At 41.3% G+C, this 18,329-nt stretch overlaps 1 protein-coding gene across 6 annotated transcripts in view; it reads left to right on the top strand.

The window, feature by feature from the left end:
* anks1b (ankyrin repeat and sterile alpha motif domain containing 1B) overlaps positions 1-18,329 on the top strand; it is a 291,730-nt gene that overhangs the window by 141,994 nt on the left and 131,407 nt on the right. The window lies entirely within an intron of this gene.

The following is an 18,329-nucleotide window of genomic DNA, read 5'->3' as shown; positions in this document are numbered from 1 at the left end:
GTCCAAGATACTGTTGTGGAGAAGTTTAAAGCCGGATTTGGATACAAAAAGATTTCCCAAGCTTTAAACATCTCAAGGAGCACTGTGCAAGCAATCATATTGAAATGGAAGGAGTATCAGGCCACTGCAAATCTACCAAGACCCGGCCGTCCCTCTAAACTTTCACTTCGAACAAGGAGAAGACTGATCAGAGATGCAGCCAAGAGGCCCATGATCACTCTGGATGAACTGCAGAGATCTACAGCTGAGGTGGGAGAGTCTGTCCATAGGACAACAATCAGTCGTACACTGCACAAATCTGGCCTTTATGGAAGAGTGGCAAGAAGAAAGCCATTTCTCAAAGATATCCATAAAAAGTCTCGTTTGAAGTTTGCCACAAGCCACCTGGGAGACACACCAAACATGTGGAAGAAGGTGCTCTGGTCAGATGAAACCAAAATCCAACTTTTTGGTCACAATGCAAAACGATATGTTTGGCGTAAAAGCAACACAGCTCATCACCCTGAACACACCATCCCCACTGTCAAACATGGTGGTGGCAGCCTCATGGTTTGGGCCTGCTTTTCTTCAGCAGGGACAGGGAAGATGGTTAAAATTGATGGGAAGATGAATGGAGCCAAATACAGGACCATTCTGGAAGAAAACCTGTTGGAGTCTGCAAAAGACCTGAGACTGGGACGGAGATTTATCTTCCAACAGGACAATGATCCAAAACATAAAGCCAAATCTACAATGGAATGGTTCACAAATAAACGTATCCAGGTGTTAGAATGGCCAAGTCAAAGTCCAGACCTGAATCCAATGGAGAATCTGTGGGCAGAGCTGAAGACTGCTATTCACAAACGCTCTCCATCCAACCTCACTGAGCTCGAGCTGTTTTGCAAGGAAGAATGGGCAAGAATTTCAGTCTCTCGATGTGCAAAACTGATAGACATACCCCAAGCGACTTGCAGCTGTAATTGCAGCAAAAAGTGGCGCTACAAAGTATTAATGCAAGGGGGCCAAATAATATTGCACGCCCCACTTTTCAGGTTTTTATTTGTTAAAAAAGTTTAAAATATCCAATAAATTTCATTCCACTTCACGATTGTGTCCCACTTGTTGTCGATTCTTGACAAAAAAATAAAATTTTATATCTTTGTTTGAAGCTTGAAATGTGGCGAAAGATTGAAAAGTTCAAGGGGGCTGAATACTTTCACAAGGCACTGTATATACAGATACATTCATGAGTTACTTTGCGTTGACCATTCATGGTAAAATGTGGGTGTGTTGTGGGCGGAATGTGAGGTGGATCCACCTGTGCAATCTTCCAGCTGGTGTGTGATTTATCAAGAAATTGCATGCAGCTGTGCTTACGCACAGTTTTATAAATCGGGGCAAAGGGCATACGCCCATTTAGGATTTTCAGCGAACGCAAACTTTTAGTATAGATCCTACGCAATGTTTTATAAATGAGGCCCCAGGTCATTCAGTATATTTAGGTAGTCAGCTCACCTCATTCTTCGGGAACATAACGTTGCTGAACCTGACCAACCCCAGATCATGACCCTAACTCCCACAGGTTTGCACGAGACATGAGTGCATCACTTAATCTACCTCTCTTCATACTGTGATGCCCCCATCATTTTGGAACAGGGTAAATCTGGACTCATCCGACCACATGACCTTCTTTCAGTGCTCCAGAGTCCAATCTTTATGCTACCTAGTGAATTGAAGCCTTTTTTTTTTTTTCCTGACCTGACTGATCTGTGGTTTTCTTAGAGCAACATCGCTGTTTAGCCCAATCCTTGAAGTTCCTTTCTCATTGTGCGTGTGGAAATGCTTTTACTTTAACTATTAAACTTAGCCGTGAGTTCACCTGCCGATTTCCTACGATAATCTAAGAATTTGTTCCTTGAAGATGAAACCTTCCAGATTTTAATAATTCGTTGGACGTTCTTAACCTGATTTTAGTGGTTTCAGAAATCTCCTCAGTTGTTTTCTTTGCTTGGAGGCCAATAATTTGACCCTTCTCAAACAGATTAACCCTTTGATGCACAACATGGGCCAAAAGTGATGCAAATTCAAAGGAAAATGGGGATCTCTTGACCCAAGTTGTGCATCAAAGGGTTAACATCCTTTCCATGACCACAGAATTTGTCTTCCAACATGGTTGTTTAAGAAGTGAGAAGCTCCTCACTCCATCAGCTAGGGTTAAAGAAGTTGTCAGCTGAAACATATTCATCACTGCAGTAATTATCCAGTGGAAGGCTCTCACCAATTTGCTTTGTTAAATCCAAATGGCAACTTTTTTTCTTTTTTTGGACAGCCAGTGTAATTGACAATAATGAGCAAGTATTTGGATAGTGAGGTAACCTTTTCAAGCAGACCTACCAAACATTTATTGGTTACCGTTTTTCAGATGGGAGGGTTTTCTTTGATACCTATATATAGTTGTATGCCAAGTCAAAAATTACCATATTTTGGACTTATTGTTGAATTAAAAATTGACTAAAAGTCAGCCGTGGCTCTTGAAAATTATGATGGTTATTTTCTCACAGTTTTTTAAATCATTATAGACCTAATGGATTGATGAATAGTCAATTAGAGTAACACTAAATTCCAAAGTAGTTTTGGTCAGTAGTGTGCAAATTGCAAAGACTTGAATGTATGTTTTAATTTTAGTCATAATGAATGGAAGATGTTCTGACTTTGTTTTGTTGATGTTTTTTGGATGATTATTATTCTTTTAATTAGCCCAAAACCTAAACTTACATTACTGAACATCCCATTAGTCTAATGCTTTATCAAGTTCTTTGTCTTTGATTTTGTTTTTGCTCTGCTGCTCTTTCTTTCTGCTGCTCTATACATACAGTTCATGATCATTATTGCATTAATTCCCTGTAGACTGCAGCTATAGACTCCAGTAACCTTCAACACACACATGTAGCTGTTGTCATAGACTTTCTGCTGAAATGCACACACTCACTGCCCTTGATTACGTGAGTGATGTGTGTGTGTGTGTTTATGTGTGCTCTGACATCCTGCTAGAGTTCAGATATCTTGTTGTTTCTCGAGGTAAACAGGAAAAGGGGGAGTGCGCTGAAGAATGAGGAATAGAAACACAAAAACAGGCCAGTAACATGCATACTATAGTACTAGCACTTATGTATATTACAGCAAAACTCTGCCACCAGGGTTTAAGTGGCCTTGAGCAGGACCTTTCAGTACAGAATGCTCTTGCAGTCATAGATAAGTGTCAAATATGAGATAAATATGTGCATGTTAAAGCTAAGCTATATTCTCACACAGAGGTGACAGACTGAGATAAGGAGATATTTGCTTTGTGTGTATTTATGTACAAACGATTAAAAGATGTTGCAAGAAGGCTTTTCTTTTCCTTATATTTACACTAGACAAACGAGATGAGTGACTTTGAGTTCATATTGAAAGATAATTTATTTTGCACATTCAGATGTATCCATGTATATGAGCAACATTTTGCTAGAGTCTGTATTGTGGCCTCAAATCACATGTGAGAGCTAATGATGCTGGCAGAAAGTTGGTGTATCTCCTCATTTTGCCTTGGGCAGCACAGTTTTGGAAAGCCATATATACTTGTAGTAGGTGATTTGTATACAGCAGAGCTTGATAATGACAGAACTCTTCAGCAATACTTTCAACAAACTTAAGAGATTTGATCTTGTCACTCCTGTTTTGGAATCCAATGTGTTTTTAGGATTGATTTTTCAGACGTTACGGATTTATTATAAGGCTCTTTATGCTCTCATTCTTCTATTTCTGTGTCCTCCTAGTACTGTATGAGCTGTTGTGCACTTTGGGTTCTTTAGGCAGAGTTCTTTTTCCTGTTCCAGGGGCCCGGCTGCTTCAGGTAATCAGCTCATCTGCGTCCGTCACCACTTCCTTTCACTTTTCTTATAACCTAGAGACCCTTTCCTAATTTTACATTGTTTTAAAATCTAGCAAGCTGCCTTGTATTTTTTAAAAACTTGATGTTTTTATCACTGATTTGTTTTGCCTCATTGTGAAGCACTTTATTTGGATTTTGAAAAGTCTGTCAATAAAGGATATTAGTGTTATTGTTGAGGGATACTGAAGCAACAGATGATATTGCATTACTATACATTTATTCTAATCTCTGGTCAAGAGATTACAAGATACCAGACAGGAGCGGCTCACTTTACAAAGGGTTTTTTTGATGTTTTTAGAAATGTACACATTTACTTTCTATATACTGAAAAATAGGCATGAGCACGAGTGGTTGATTAGCTTCCCCTAGCATAAAAACTGCTCTGGGACGCTGCAGTTGCCGAGTGATGCTTTGAGCTAAATGCTGATGCCATCATACTGACAAGCTCATAATAACTATGCTAACATGCTTAGATCTGAACAGCTCAGACTAATGACCTACCAACAGTCTTCTTTTCCTTTCAGCTTTTCCCTTCAGGGGTTGCCACAGCGAAACAATTGCCTCCATCTAACCCTGTCTTCTGCATCCTCTTCTCTCACACCAACTACCTTCATGTCCTCTTTAACCACATCCATAAACCTCCTCTTTGATCTTCCTCTAGGCCTCCTGCCTGGCAGTGGGGAAACTCAGCATCCTTCTACCAATATATTCGCACTCTCTCCTCTGGACATGTCCGAACCATCTCAGTCTGGCCTCTCTGACTTTATCTCCAAAGCCTCTAACATGTGCTGTCCCTCTGATGTACTCATTCCTGATCCTATCCATCCTGGTCACTCCCAAAGAGAACCTCAGCATCTTCAGTTCTGCTACCTCCAGCTCTGCCTCCTGTCTTTTCCTCAGGGACACTGTCTCCATAAACCAAACATGGCTGGTCTCACCACAGTTTTGTAAACCTTTCCTTTCATTTTAGCTGAAACTCTTCTATCACGCATCACACCTGACACTTTTCTCCAGCCGTTCCAGCCTGCCTGTACACGCTTCTTCACCTCTTTTCCATACACTCCATTGCTCTGGACTGTTGACCCTAAGTACTTAAAATCCTCCACCTTCTTGATCTCTTCTCCCTGTAACCTCACTCTTCCACTTGGGTCCCTCTCATTCACACACAGATACTCCGTCTTGCTGCGGCTAACCTTCATTCCTCTCCTTTCCAGGGCAAACCTCCACGCCTCTAGCTTCTCCTCCACCTGTTCCCTGCTCTCATTACAGATCACAGTGTCATCTGCAAACATCATAGTCCATGGAGACTCCTGTCTAACCTCGTCTGTCATCCTGTCCATCACCATAGCAAACAAGAAGGGGCTCAGAGCTGATCCCTGATGTAGTCCCACCTCCACCTTGAACTCCTCTGTCACACCTACAGCACACCTCACCACTGTCTTACAGTCCTCATACATGTCCTGCACCACTCTAACATACTTCTCTGCCACTCCAGACTTCCTCAAACAAAACCACAGTTCCTCTCTGGACACCCTGTCATAAGCTTTCTTCAGATCTACAAAGACACAATGCAGCTCCTTCTGACCTTCTCTGTACTTCTCCATCAACATCCTCAAAGCAAATATTGCATCTGTTGTACTCTTTCTTGCCATGAAACCATACTGCTGCTCACAGATGTTCACCTCTGCCCTTAGTCGAGCTTCAACTACTCTTTCCTATAGCTTCATCATGTGGCTCATCAGCTTTATTCCTCTGTAGTTGCCACAACTCTGCACATCTCCCTTGTTCTTAAAGATGGGGACCAGCACACTTCTCCTCCATTCCTCGGGCATCTTCTCACTATCTAAGATCCTGTTGAACAACCCAGTCAGAAACTCTACTGCTACCTCTCCGAGACACCTCCATACCTCCCAGGGCCGGCCCAAGCCTTCAGTGGGCCCTAAGCGAAATTTACCTTGGGGGGCCCCCCACGATCGACTTCAGTGCAAAATCTGAATATATGTCAAGTAGTAATGGGTAGATGAGACCTCATCGTGTGTGTCACACTTTTCCCTCATTGTATCATTCATGTATCACGCAGTGTCGGTTTGACTAATTGGTGCCACGAGTGGATTAAGAAATGTACTGCAGCCAATGAACAATAAAGTATGAAACAATTTGTGATGAATGAGCTTGACTGAAGGTAATGCCACTATTTTTTAAAACTGTATGTCTAAAAATAAATACAAATAGACTTGAAAGTGTTTTTGTTTGATAGAGAAAGTAGGCCTACATGTGATAAATTGAATGTTATATTATTAAAATGCAGGCTTAAGTGCTTTGTGCCTGTTGTGACCACAGTCAATGTCAAGTGTTGTTTATAATTTTCTCAATAAACCCAGTTGTTACCATGCAGGAAATCATACTGGTAGTAATTTTTAAGCCCCAAAATTATAATTCATAGCATGTATTTCAGCAGTTTTTATGCTTTTACTTTACAGCAAATGCTTCTTTACTTTCACTTCACTGAATTACTTTTACATTTATTGGGGTAAATTTTGACCCAATTTACTTTTACTCAAGTAATATAATCAAGTTCTTTGATCATTACTATGTTGATGTTGGAAGTTCATTTAGATGTTTTTTTTTTTTTTAAAGTTTCCTTTATCTTTTAACAGAAATTACCTGTAAGGTTGCTTAGCTTACTTTTTATTACAAATGATTGTAAAACAGAGTATAAAAGTACAGACTGGCATGCCAGAAAAACATATTTTCATATTTGAAAAGGCACATGACATATTTATATTATACATGGAAGATCTTTTCCAAAAGGACAATTTAAAATATTTTGATTTTATAACATACATAAAAAACCAACTTCTCTAGAACACTAAAATCTTTGCTTTCTTTTTGCTTTTTCTGCTCTCTCTCTTTTCATCTGTGTGTAATAATGAACCCGCAAATGTGAGTCGCGCTGTGTATGTTAAAGCCGTGTATAGAGAACGGAAGGATATCCAATGTCTCTGAATATTGGTTGTTTGTTGGACAAATGTGTTTATATTACCCGCTGTGGTAATCACATCTGAAAGTGGTTTATACCGGCGGATTCGTGAGAATCTAAGCTTTCCATCGGTGTATAATGTTTCTATCATCGAGTTGGCAGTGTCGTTCGATTTCGAAAAATGCTTATGTAAATATCAAAACGGCCCGCCCGCGGGCCGCTGAACCTTAACAGGTTTTAATTCCGGTTATGTTTAGAGTCGAGGATTTAGATCATTTTGGGTTAAGTGAAGGGATTTGTTATATATTAAAGGTTAGAAAATGTAATTGCAATTCCCAAATATCCAACCGGAGGAGAAAAAGGCGCCGTGGCAAACAAGACTCAGACTAAGCCCTAAACTTGCGATGCTCACAACATTTATCAAAACAAAAAAGTCATACAACCTACCTTTATCCTTGTTTTTCTTTTCTTGCTCCTCCAACCATTGTCTTTCTTTTTTGTGCCCCTGAGAGGTACATTTTCTTGGACGGCAACATTTCTGTTTGCTTCTGTCCTTGAGCAATGACACTGTCACTGATCTTGCGCAGCCGCTAAGGTATGCTGCCGCAGGAGTAACTAGGTCCACTTATTGACACCATCAAAGGTTGACGTATTTGGCAACCTAGCTGGCATTAGAAAATTATACCAAAATTATTGTTGTACAACCCGGAACAATGGTTATTCATTTTTATTTTTTTTTTTACAATTACACTTGCTTTTTATTAAGCACTCTGGGGGGCCCCTGGTGGTGGTGGGCCCTAAGCGACCGCTTAACTCGCTTATGCCTTGGGCCGGCTCTGATACCTCCACAGGTATATCATTAGGACCAAGTGCCTTTCCACTCTTCATCCTCTTCAATGCCCTCCTCACTTCATCCTTACTAATCTTTGCTACTTCCTGGTGCACAACAGTCACCTCTTCTACTCTTCGTTCCCTCTCATTTTCCTCATTTATCAACTCTTTAAAGTACCCTTTCCATCTTCCCATCACACTATTGGCACCTGTCAACACACTTCCATCCTTATCCTTTATCACCCTAACCTGCTGCATGTCCTTCCCATCTCCGTCTCTCTGCCTTGCCAACCTATACAGGTCAGTCTCTCCCTTCTTACTGTCCAACCTCGCATACAAGTCATCATAAGCCCCTTGTTTGGCCTTTACCACCTCTACTTTCACCTTACGCTGCATCTCCCTGTACTCCTGTCTACTCTCTTCAGTCCTCTGTGTCCCACTTCTTCTTAGCTAACCTCTTTCTCTGGATCCACTCCTGCACCTCCTCATTCCACCACCAAGTCTCCTTATCTCCTTTCCTTCCAGATGACACACCAAGTATTCTCCGACCTGACTCCCTGATCACATTTGCTGTAGTTGTCCAGTCATCTGGAAGCACCTCCTGACCATCCAAAGCCTGTGTCAACTCTTTCCTGAAAGCCATAAAACACTCTTCCTTTTTCAGCTTCCACCATTTGGTCCTCTGCTCTGCCTTTGCCCTCTTCATCTTCTTCACCACCAGGGTCATCCTACACACCACCATCCTATGCTGTCTGGCTACACTCTCACCTACCACTACTTTGCAGTCACTGATCTCCTTCAGATTACACCGTCTACACAAGATGTAGTCTACCTCTGCGCTCCTATCTCCACTCTTACAGGTCACCCCATGTTCCTGCCTCTTCTGGAAGAAAGTATTCACTACAGCCATTTCCATCCTTTTTGCAAAGTCAACCACCATCTGTCCTTCTGCGTTCCTCTCCTGGATACCAAACCTGCCCATGACCACCTCATCATCTCTGTTTCCTGCACCAACATGTCCATTGAAGTCTGCACCAATGACAACTCTCTCACTTCTAGGGATGCTCTGCATCACTTCATCAAGGTCCAACCAGAATTTCACCTTCTCCTCCAGCTCACATCCTACCTGTGGAGCATACCCACTAACAACATTGAACATCACACCTTCGATTTCTAGCTTCAGGCTCATCACTCGATCTGACACTCTTTTTACCTCCAGGACATTCCTAATAAACTCCTCCTTCACGATAACTCCTACTCCATTTCTCTTCCTATCTACACCATGATAGAACAACTTGAACCCTGCTACTAAACTTCTAGCTTTACTACCTTTCCACCTGGTCTCCTGGACACACAGTATGTCCACCTTCCTCCTCTGCATCATGTCAACCAGCTCTCTACCTTTTTCTGTCATAGTTCCAACATTCAAAGTCCCTACTCTCAGTCCTAGACTCTTGGTGTTCCTCTTCTCTCTCTTCCTATGAACACACCTTCCTCCCCTCCTTCTTTGACCAACAGTCATCCATTTTCCACCGGCGCCCTGTAGGTCGACAGCACCGATGGCGGTCGTTGTTAACCCCGGGCCTCGACCGATCCGGTATGGAAGTCATACATTTGATTCGCATGTTTGATTTGGACAAAGTTTTATGTCTGATACCCTTCCAGCCACAACCCTCTGTATTTATCCGGGCTTGGGACCGGCACAATAAGACACTGGCTTGTGTCCCCTTGCGGCTACATTAATGACCTACCAACAATGTCATTCACAAAGCTATTTTACTAACTTGGTTAAAAATCTGCTTACCTGCGCGTCTAAAGCTCCTACAGTTTGTTTTTTAATTGCCTAATCCAATTACCAATTTTCTAGACTGTATGCAGCTATTTTCTGTATGTAGCTTTACATTTAATGGACAGACATGAGTGGTATTGATCATTTCTACTGCAGAGCAACAGAAAAAAACAGTCAATATGCACTTTGCCTAAAGAACTATTAATTTAAAAGTCCTCTACCTTGACTTTTGTCAGCCTGACATTGTACTGCAGTTCAGTAGTGTTTAGCAGATTTCTCTTGAAGGTTGAACTGATAATTTGGAGTCTGTTTCACTTCACTTTCATCTTATTTTTTTGCATTTAAATTCTTCTTTTTACTCATCACTTTCAATCCTTTTTTTTTTGTTAAATGAGTGATCTCAAACATCCTAAATTAGTCACTTTAGAATCTGTTACTGTATATCAAGGAAGGTATAAGGAGATGAAAATTGAAAATGTGTAAATGTTTGTCTGACTTGTATATACAGTCAAGCCTGAAATTATTAATACCCCTAGTAAATTTGAACTTAAAAGTTACTTAGAAATGTAAATAAAAGCTGAAAAGTTGTTTTTTTTCCACAATGATGCCTCTTGTACATTATCCTATTATCTTTTGGAAAACACCTGTCATTTCCAATCAAAAAACCTTGCCGGTTGAATAAAAGCAACTTCAAATGAAAATTTGCTAGGGGCATGAGTAATTTCGGGCTTGACTGTTTGTGTATCTTTTCACTTTATGAACTTATAACAATAATGTGCGGCAGAGCTCTTCTGTAGATTTTTCCTCCTTCAGATTACAATTAGAGAACCTGCAGCAACTTTGTAAAAAAAAAAAAAACACAAAGAAGATCATTTGGGAGCACCATCACAACATGTACTAGTTCCGCTATCCACCAAACACATCCCATCAAAAACAAGGACAGATCAGCTGTCAGACTGTGCTGTTGGCACATCAGTAAAGTGTCTGTGTGCAGAGGGTTGATGTGAGACCAACGGGAGCAGTAAGCATCCTCTAAAGCAATTCCCTCTATCATTATTGAGATATAAAAGCAGAGTACATATAAAATAATAAATGGGAAATAAGTTTCTGTCACCTGTACAGCTACTGAAGCTGCTACTCCAAAACTCACTCCAAAGTTGTGGGTCGTGCAGTTAAATACAGCAGAAGTTTGGTCACAGCAGCGGCTCTGTCAGCAGCCTCCTGCTCTGGCTAGTTGCCGTGTCTGTGGGATTAAGTGTGGAGCCAAAGGAAGCCACAGTTTGAGCTTTGCTCAATGCAGCAGCCATCATGGGGAATGTGAAGGGTGTTATTTTCTGAGGAGTGACTGTCTGTCCCATGGGTGGCTCAGCTAGCTGATTTCAGTGGGATTAGCCAGACATGGAGGGAAATCCAATTCTGTGAGGCAATCCCTTCTCCCTCCTCTGACCAACCTGCACCTCATTCTATTTCTCTGCTCTTCTTCTGTTTCCCAGACTCTGATTCACTTCTCAACCAGCTGTTCTCTACATCTCTCCTATTTTTTCTACCATTTTCTATGTCATCTCTCCAACAGTTTTTGAATTGCTTTTTTACAAAAATGAGGGGAGTCAATTAGTCTGACTGTTCAAAGTGAAAAACTACAGCTACTACCTCTGAATTAGCCTGAATAAGACGCCGCTAAAGATTAGCCAGGTTAAGTACCTCTGTGTCTGCAAGATGATGAAAGCAGACAGTCCCTGACAACCTGCAGCAAGTGATGCTGCGCAAAAGAAATGGGTGACGGGATAAACGTTTGATTACCAGGAAGGAGGAAGGAGCGTATTAGCTTGTGGAGTGGTGTTACTTTTTGATTAGCATTTTTAATCTGTTTTTTCATCATTACGTCTCTTGACTGCTGTCCTCATGACTGCACCTCTCTCTGTTCTTTCCACTCATTGAGGCTCTCAGAGAGTCCATTGTCCTCTCTGGAGTCCACCCCCCCCCCCCCCCCCCTCCCTTTCTCTAATCAAATAGTCTCCATGAGGAAATGCCAGCAAATTATAGCCTCTATTCATATCTGATGGCCTATGAACTCAGTGTATGAGGCAGTGGGTTGGGTTGTGACTGTTACAGTGGTGAAAGACGTAAAGAGAAAGCATCCACAGATTTAAGACCGTAAAATAGAAGCTGGTCAGAAAAGTAGCAGCACATTTTCTATTCGGGTTATCATTCCTGTGCACATGAGAACACATGTACATATTATTTACATAATGCAAGCAAATTCAGTTGTGCATAAAAATAGGAAAAACTCAAAGTATTCACTTAAGCTCTCACATGACCCCACATAAAAAACAACTATCAGCTTCAGGCAGACACGTACAAACACCACACTGCATTATTAGTCAGATATAATCACAAACCGTGGCATATCCCTCGGTCACATGTGGAGGCACCGTCACACACACACACACACACGCACACACTCTTAAACGTTTAATCTGGCCTCTGCAGTTGGACGGGAGCTGCATACGACCTGCTAATTAGTGGCCAGAGGAGGCCTCTGTTTGTCTGCTCTCTTCCTGTTCGGCTCAGACACAAGTTCCTCTGTGTCCTATCTCTGCCCTGAAAGATACAGAAGGAGGGAGGGAATTGAATGAAGACTCAGTGTGTTTGTTTGTTGGAGGCACTGCTCGTATTGCACCGCGTGAAGCCTATTTTTTTAAAGCTTTTTAAAGCCCTTCAGGGCCAAGGAGGAAGAGGAGCGAGGACCCCATCAAAATATCAGGTAGCTAAACCTGCTGTCACACTGCCGGATTAACTTCATCTCCAGATTCAGGTGCTTCTGGGCTCCACCGGGGACTTGACTGTGAGGGATTTCCTGGCACTGACTGTCCTGTTTGAGGGGAAAGTAGTTTGTCCACTGGCACGGGAATTGCTCAAATGCCAAGCTTTTTGCTCTCTTCACTAAATTGCCCATTTTCTTGTCTCAGTTTCACTGTCCTTTGTGAGAGAAATCAAGCATGTTGTCTGTACTTGCCTCCTATTTCTGAGGGTTTTTTTCTGTTTGTGCGTGTGAGGAAATCCCGACTTCTAGCTCACTGCACTCCCACTTCCTCTGCTTCCCTTCCTCAGTATGAACTCATTTTCCTCTTCCCGCTCTGTCTCTCTGTCTCGTGCTCATCTCGTTGGGATTCGCTGACACAAACTCCAAAGTAAGTGTTGAGATGGATCCTGGCGCCCTTTGATCTACCTGTGTTTTCCTCTGCCTTCTCTCTTCACTGTCTCTCTGTCTTCATCTCAGGCAGTACTTTACGTTGCTCCTGTCAGCTTTGGCCTCTTTCTTTCGGTTTGCTTCTTCCTAAGCAGCCACAGTGAAAGCTTGAGAATTAGAGCAGAGAGAGGAATAATGGCAGTTGATGTTATAGTGAAAGGAGAGGTAGAAGTGGTGATAAAGGACAGTGAAGAATAGAGCATGTGACAGGAGAATGAGAAATTAATTTACAGTATGTTGGAGGTCATGCCTCATCTCTGGGATTAAAAAGAATCCTTAATAATTTCATGTTTTCTGTCCTTTCTCCTTGTACCTTTCATTTTAATATTTCCTCCCTGTACACACTACAGAGAAATATCAGAATATCTTTCTTGAGCTTCTTCTGTCATACAGCTTCTCTCAATGTGCTTTCTTGAACTTCTACTTTTTTTTTTTTTAATTTATGGTGACATCTTGGTTACTACTGCAAAAAAATTACAGATTGAGATGATTGCTAGCATTTTCCACCAGATTTCTTAGTGCTGATTGTTTATTTTCAAATCAAGACTGAATATCCCATTAAGCATGTCGCTTCCCGTTACAAAGACAATGGTTCCACTTGTCTCTGTTTGAATCTCCTTTCACTTCCAGTAACTGCCTTAACTTGGAAATTCTTATCTTCAGTTCTTCTAACAAACTGCACTCTTTCCCAGCTTAATGCCCCAAAGCAAACAAGTGCATTTCCAGTAAAGTCTGACCAAGTGACGCACACTGTAAGGCACCAGGTTAGTCAGAGTAATTAGGGACTGCTACTACTGGTAATAAGTCATCATTTTCTCCTCCACCCCCTACCTTCTGAGAGAAACTACTAGTTGAGTTAAACTGCATAAGTGATTAGGCGTGGGTGCAGCCCGATCTCACGAGGATTCGTGAAACTGTCACGTAAGTTTTAGTTTCGGTTTCGTGCGCACCAACACGATTTCGTCATGTTTTTCGTGCCGCTCACCACGAAATGCGCACCAATGTATTTTAAACGGCGGACTTTTCGTGCCACCCAGAACGTATTTCAAACGAATGTGTGTATTATATTTTAATGTAAAACCATGGCGAATCCAACGCTATATTTTGCATGACATCGTCCCTAACCATAACCCTAACCATAACCATAACCCGGTGGTACACTTACCTTTTTTTTTTTTTTTTTTTTTTTTTTTTTTTTTTTCCCCAATTTGCATAGGAATTTCAAGAATGTCCGGCGGCCGGCGGCCGCAAACGCGATCACACAAGCAGTATACGCCGATGGACAGCTTAGATCGTCATGAATCCGCTGGTATAAACCACTTTCAGCTGTGATTACCACAGCGGGTTTCGTTGTGAGCAACACGAAAAACATTTCGTGGTGAGCGGCACGAAAAACATGACGAAATCGTGTTGGTGCGCACGAAAAAGAAACAAAAAATTTACGTAACAGTTTCACGAATCCCCGTGAGACCGTGTTGGTGGGTGATGAGAATGATAGCGATATATATACTGCAACAATGAGAAAATTGTTTGGAAAAAAATACTTGGTTTCACTTAAAAAGTGCCTTGAAAGCACATGATGAACATGAGAAGTTCAATTGCATAACCAAATTTGAAGTGGCCTTCCTCCCTGGCTCATAATCAGCCTGTCATGATTTGATAATGAGCCCTTTCACCCTCCGTTGTTCCCCCTGTAGCTTCCATGCAGGTCTCGTGAGGTAGGACAGTCCTTGGTCACTTGTCAACTCTCGTCATCTCCATCCATGCCCACCAAATTCCACCTGGTTGCGGCTGACTATTAGGGACCAGTGTTTGCCCTAGCAAGATGGGCCACCTGAGTGACACATTTCCCATTTCTTTGATGCTGGCATGCACATCATACAAGTACAGGGTCCCCATCCATTGATACCAGCCATTTGGAACCTCTACCTCAGTGTGGTGCATCTTTGTGTGCCTCCAGACATTACTTGATTTCTTTATTCAGTGTTTATCAAGATGAGATGATTTATCACACATCTGTGATGCACAGAGTTAGAGGCTGTTGATGCCACTTGTGAAAAGTGAAGGGCTCGGACAGTTTGGAGGACATCCTTGGACACATCTATCCAGGGGGTATATTGTCGTATCATTCTGTCCAAAATGACTTCTTAGATGACAAATAGTGGAGTTGTTAACGTTTAGGTGCCTGATTAAGGCCCTAAGCAGTTTTATTTTGTATAAGCTCCATCAGCTGTTAATTTCATGTTCGAAATAAATTAATAAGTTTTCCACTTAGTGTCCTCAGAATCCACGTAAACTGTTTTATAACTAGTTTGTCTGTACTATGTTACACAACAATGAATTTGGCAGCTTTTGGGACATTTCACTAATAATACAAAAATGTCATCCTTGTAGTGGAACTAATGAATGTTAAGGCAACATCATGGTACATTTTAATATTCTGTGTGAGATATATTGAGACCAGATTTCCCATTTAATGGTCTTGCCTTTTTTTTCATCATCATTATCATAAAGTCTCAAAATTAATGTGAAGATGATGCATTGAGCCTTTAATTTGAGCTGTCACATGCATTTATAATTCCAAGTAAGAGTTTTTATGTCCCTGAAATGAGCAATGAACTACCAGCAGGTCTTCATGGCTCCATGAGAGCACTCTGAACCTTTCCTTCAGCTCTGTGAGTGAAATCTGCAGCTAACCAGGCTGTCAAGTCAAATCAGTGTCAGTTGAGGCTGCGCCACCTGTGGAGAGAAGGCATAGAAGACTGACTGAATCTCCATTAGCTGGTAATGGCAGTCTAATTGAGTGCTGATGGAGAAAGAAAAGGGAGGGGAAAAATATAGAGGGGTCTTTGAGTTTGTAGGCCTTTTAATAAAGTGTGCAGTGAAATAAATCTCAGATTGAGTGCAGAGGGTGTGAGCGAGAGAAATCATCAAAGGACTGATTGCTCTATCAGCCAGAATGATTAATCCGTTTTGAGTGTTCTCAGTGTGTGATTGATGGCCTGGTGCAGTGTGGGTAATGTAGTAACAGATGATGACAAGAAGACTAATGGCTGTTGAGTGGGAAGAGGAGGTTCGGAGAAGGCAAAGGAGGTAATGATCGAGTCAGGGTTGAGGAATATATAAGACGCCATGTTCAGAACAGGCACAGCCACACACACAACTTGTCACCATGGTGACAAGTTCACCACTGATCCCATTAGGAAAGGCACAACCAAGGGAAGGTTGCCAACTGACTCTTCAGAAATGATGATGGAGTGTTGCGTTATGGGAAAAAGGCAGCCATCCAGAGGCTACGTCTCTGGAAAGAAATGTTTTGTCTTTTTGGCTGAAATGACTCTCACCCCCTGTAACCTTTTCCCCTGCTTCACATCACTCATCGCTTGTTTTTCATTCTTTCTTGGAACACATCTGCCTCAGAGATAAGGGACCTTTTGGGCTCCAGCTCTCTGTCTGAGCCCACTGGGGCTCAACCTTTTCACCAGTGCTGTAACAATGCTCAATCTGAAATTCTCCTGGAATATCCAGTGAGGGTGTTATATAAAGTTCCCAAAGAAGCATTTCCTTATAACTTCCTCATAAATATTGAACTTGAAATGAAAATGGATTCTCAATATGTTGCCCTTTTCGTAGAAATCTGTCAATTTCATATATTATGTGTATTACAGTTTATGAATTGGGCAGTATATTTGTTCAAAGTAGTTTTTCTTTTTTTTGTTAAAATTTTCGGTTGGGGATTATTTTTATTCATTAGCTTGTAATTATTTAATCAGTTAAGATAATAACCAAAAAGGCAGAGGACAAGGGACATGCATGTAAGAAAATTGTAGATCTGCTGTAGTACCCTGTTGCACCACCAGGTGGACCTTCTTACTGTTTATTGTTTACAGGTGTGTTGCTGACTGCCCATGGTGGCGGCATAAAATGAGTGCACCTTGCTGTTGTCTAAGTGCTAGCTGTGACAGCGCTCTGCAGCATTGGGTTGTGAAAAATGTGTCTGCTGGCTGTTTGGTATAGCCAGTAGCTCATGCTAATGCTAAACTGGGATTTTCAAATGCTAACAGAGGCTGAGGCCTATGTGTCAGCAGAGAGCAGCTGTTAGTGCTAACACTGCTAACGTTCAGGAGTAGCAGGATTGTAATTGCATTTTCGTAGCATTAAACTGAAGTGATGAAGTGCATCAGTATAAATCCAGAAGTGGCCGTAAATACTGACAGATTTCCTTGACTGGTAAAGTTTCTGCAGCAGTATTTATGGACATCTGTTCTAGCTGAGCAGCTGTTTCTAGCAGCTGGACTAAGTGTAGTGACTGATATTCAAAGAGCCACTGATGTACCATGAGCATGTAGTCTATGCACAGCAAGTCAGTTGTCCAAACAAAATATGTGCATTTTGCAAGCAAGCAAGCAAAAGAAAGAATCACTGCTTCTACAACCTCTCTTGCTCTAGTTGGAAAAACTTTATACCCTCCCCAGTGCTTGCCAGTCCTGTACCTACCCTGCACTTTCAGAATAAGCAAAGCAAACAAAACAAAAACATCCCTGTCACGTACACAAAAATCTAAAATGTCCAAGCACTTTATATTCTGATTGTAGAAAAACAAACTAATGAAAATCTCCTCCACTAATGTTACTCATAGTGAAAAAGTCACTCCATCACGTAGATCAGATATGAAGATTATTTCATTGCTGTGAAGAGATTAATAACAGAGCAGATTATTTACTGGTGTAGACTGCAACTCCTTTACTGTGTTAAATATTTTGGAAATTCTTGCGCCAGTCACTGAGTAATAATTTTAATTAGTTTACAACTAAACTGCCCCTGTGTTTACTTTATCTGTTCGTCATTTTCCTAATTTAAAATGGCAGTTTTTGTAGTAAACATTCAGTGCCAGTGATAGGTAAATTCTTTTAATCTCTCTCTCTCTCTCTCTCTCTCTCTCTCTCTCTCTCTCTCTCTCTCTCTCTCTCCATATATATATATATATATATATATATATATACACACACACACACACACACACACACACACACACACACACACACACACACACACACACACACACACACACACGCTGTTTTAGTTTTGCAGTTTCCCTTATCTTTTTACCTTTCCCAGTCTTCAGTGGAGTTGGGAATGAAATGTTAAAACTTTCTCCAAAAAAACACCTCACCATGAAATGATTCAATCTGCTTTCTGAACACGAATACGTGTTGTCTTTATAGGTTTATCAGGACTTTTAGCTCTGTTGTGTTTTAGGGAGTTTTGTGATTGGTTTTGCCGCATTTGTTTTGTTCTTTTTTAATCCACTCATGCCGTGTGATGAGACCCTGAAGCTATTGCACCATCAAAGGGTAGATCAACAGCTACCTCTTTCATCAGTTAATAAATTGAAATAAAGCCTTTGCATCTCACGTTTGAAGGTTGCAGATTTTAAAACGTATCATACCCAATCTTAACACTACAGGATTTTGCCTTGTAGCACATTCATCTAATTAAACTGTGAAACCTAAGCAATTGCAGCAATTTTACAACAATCTACTGTTTATCGAAGGCACTGGCAATAATT

This window comes from Acanthochromis polyacanthus, chromosome 1 (assembly GCF_021347895.1).
Source record: "Acanthochromis polyacanthus isolate Apoly-LR-REF ecotype Palm Island chromosome 1, KAUST_Apoly_ChrSc, whole genome shotgun sequence".
Taxonomy (NCBI): Eukaryota; Metazoa; Chordata; class Actinopteri; family Pomacentridae; genus Acanthochromis; species Acanthochromis polyacanthus.
This window is presented reverse-complemented; position numbering and strand designations above follow the sequence as displayed.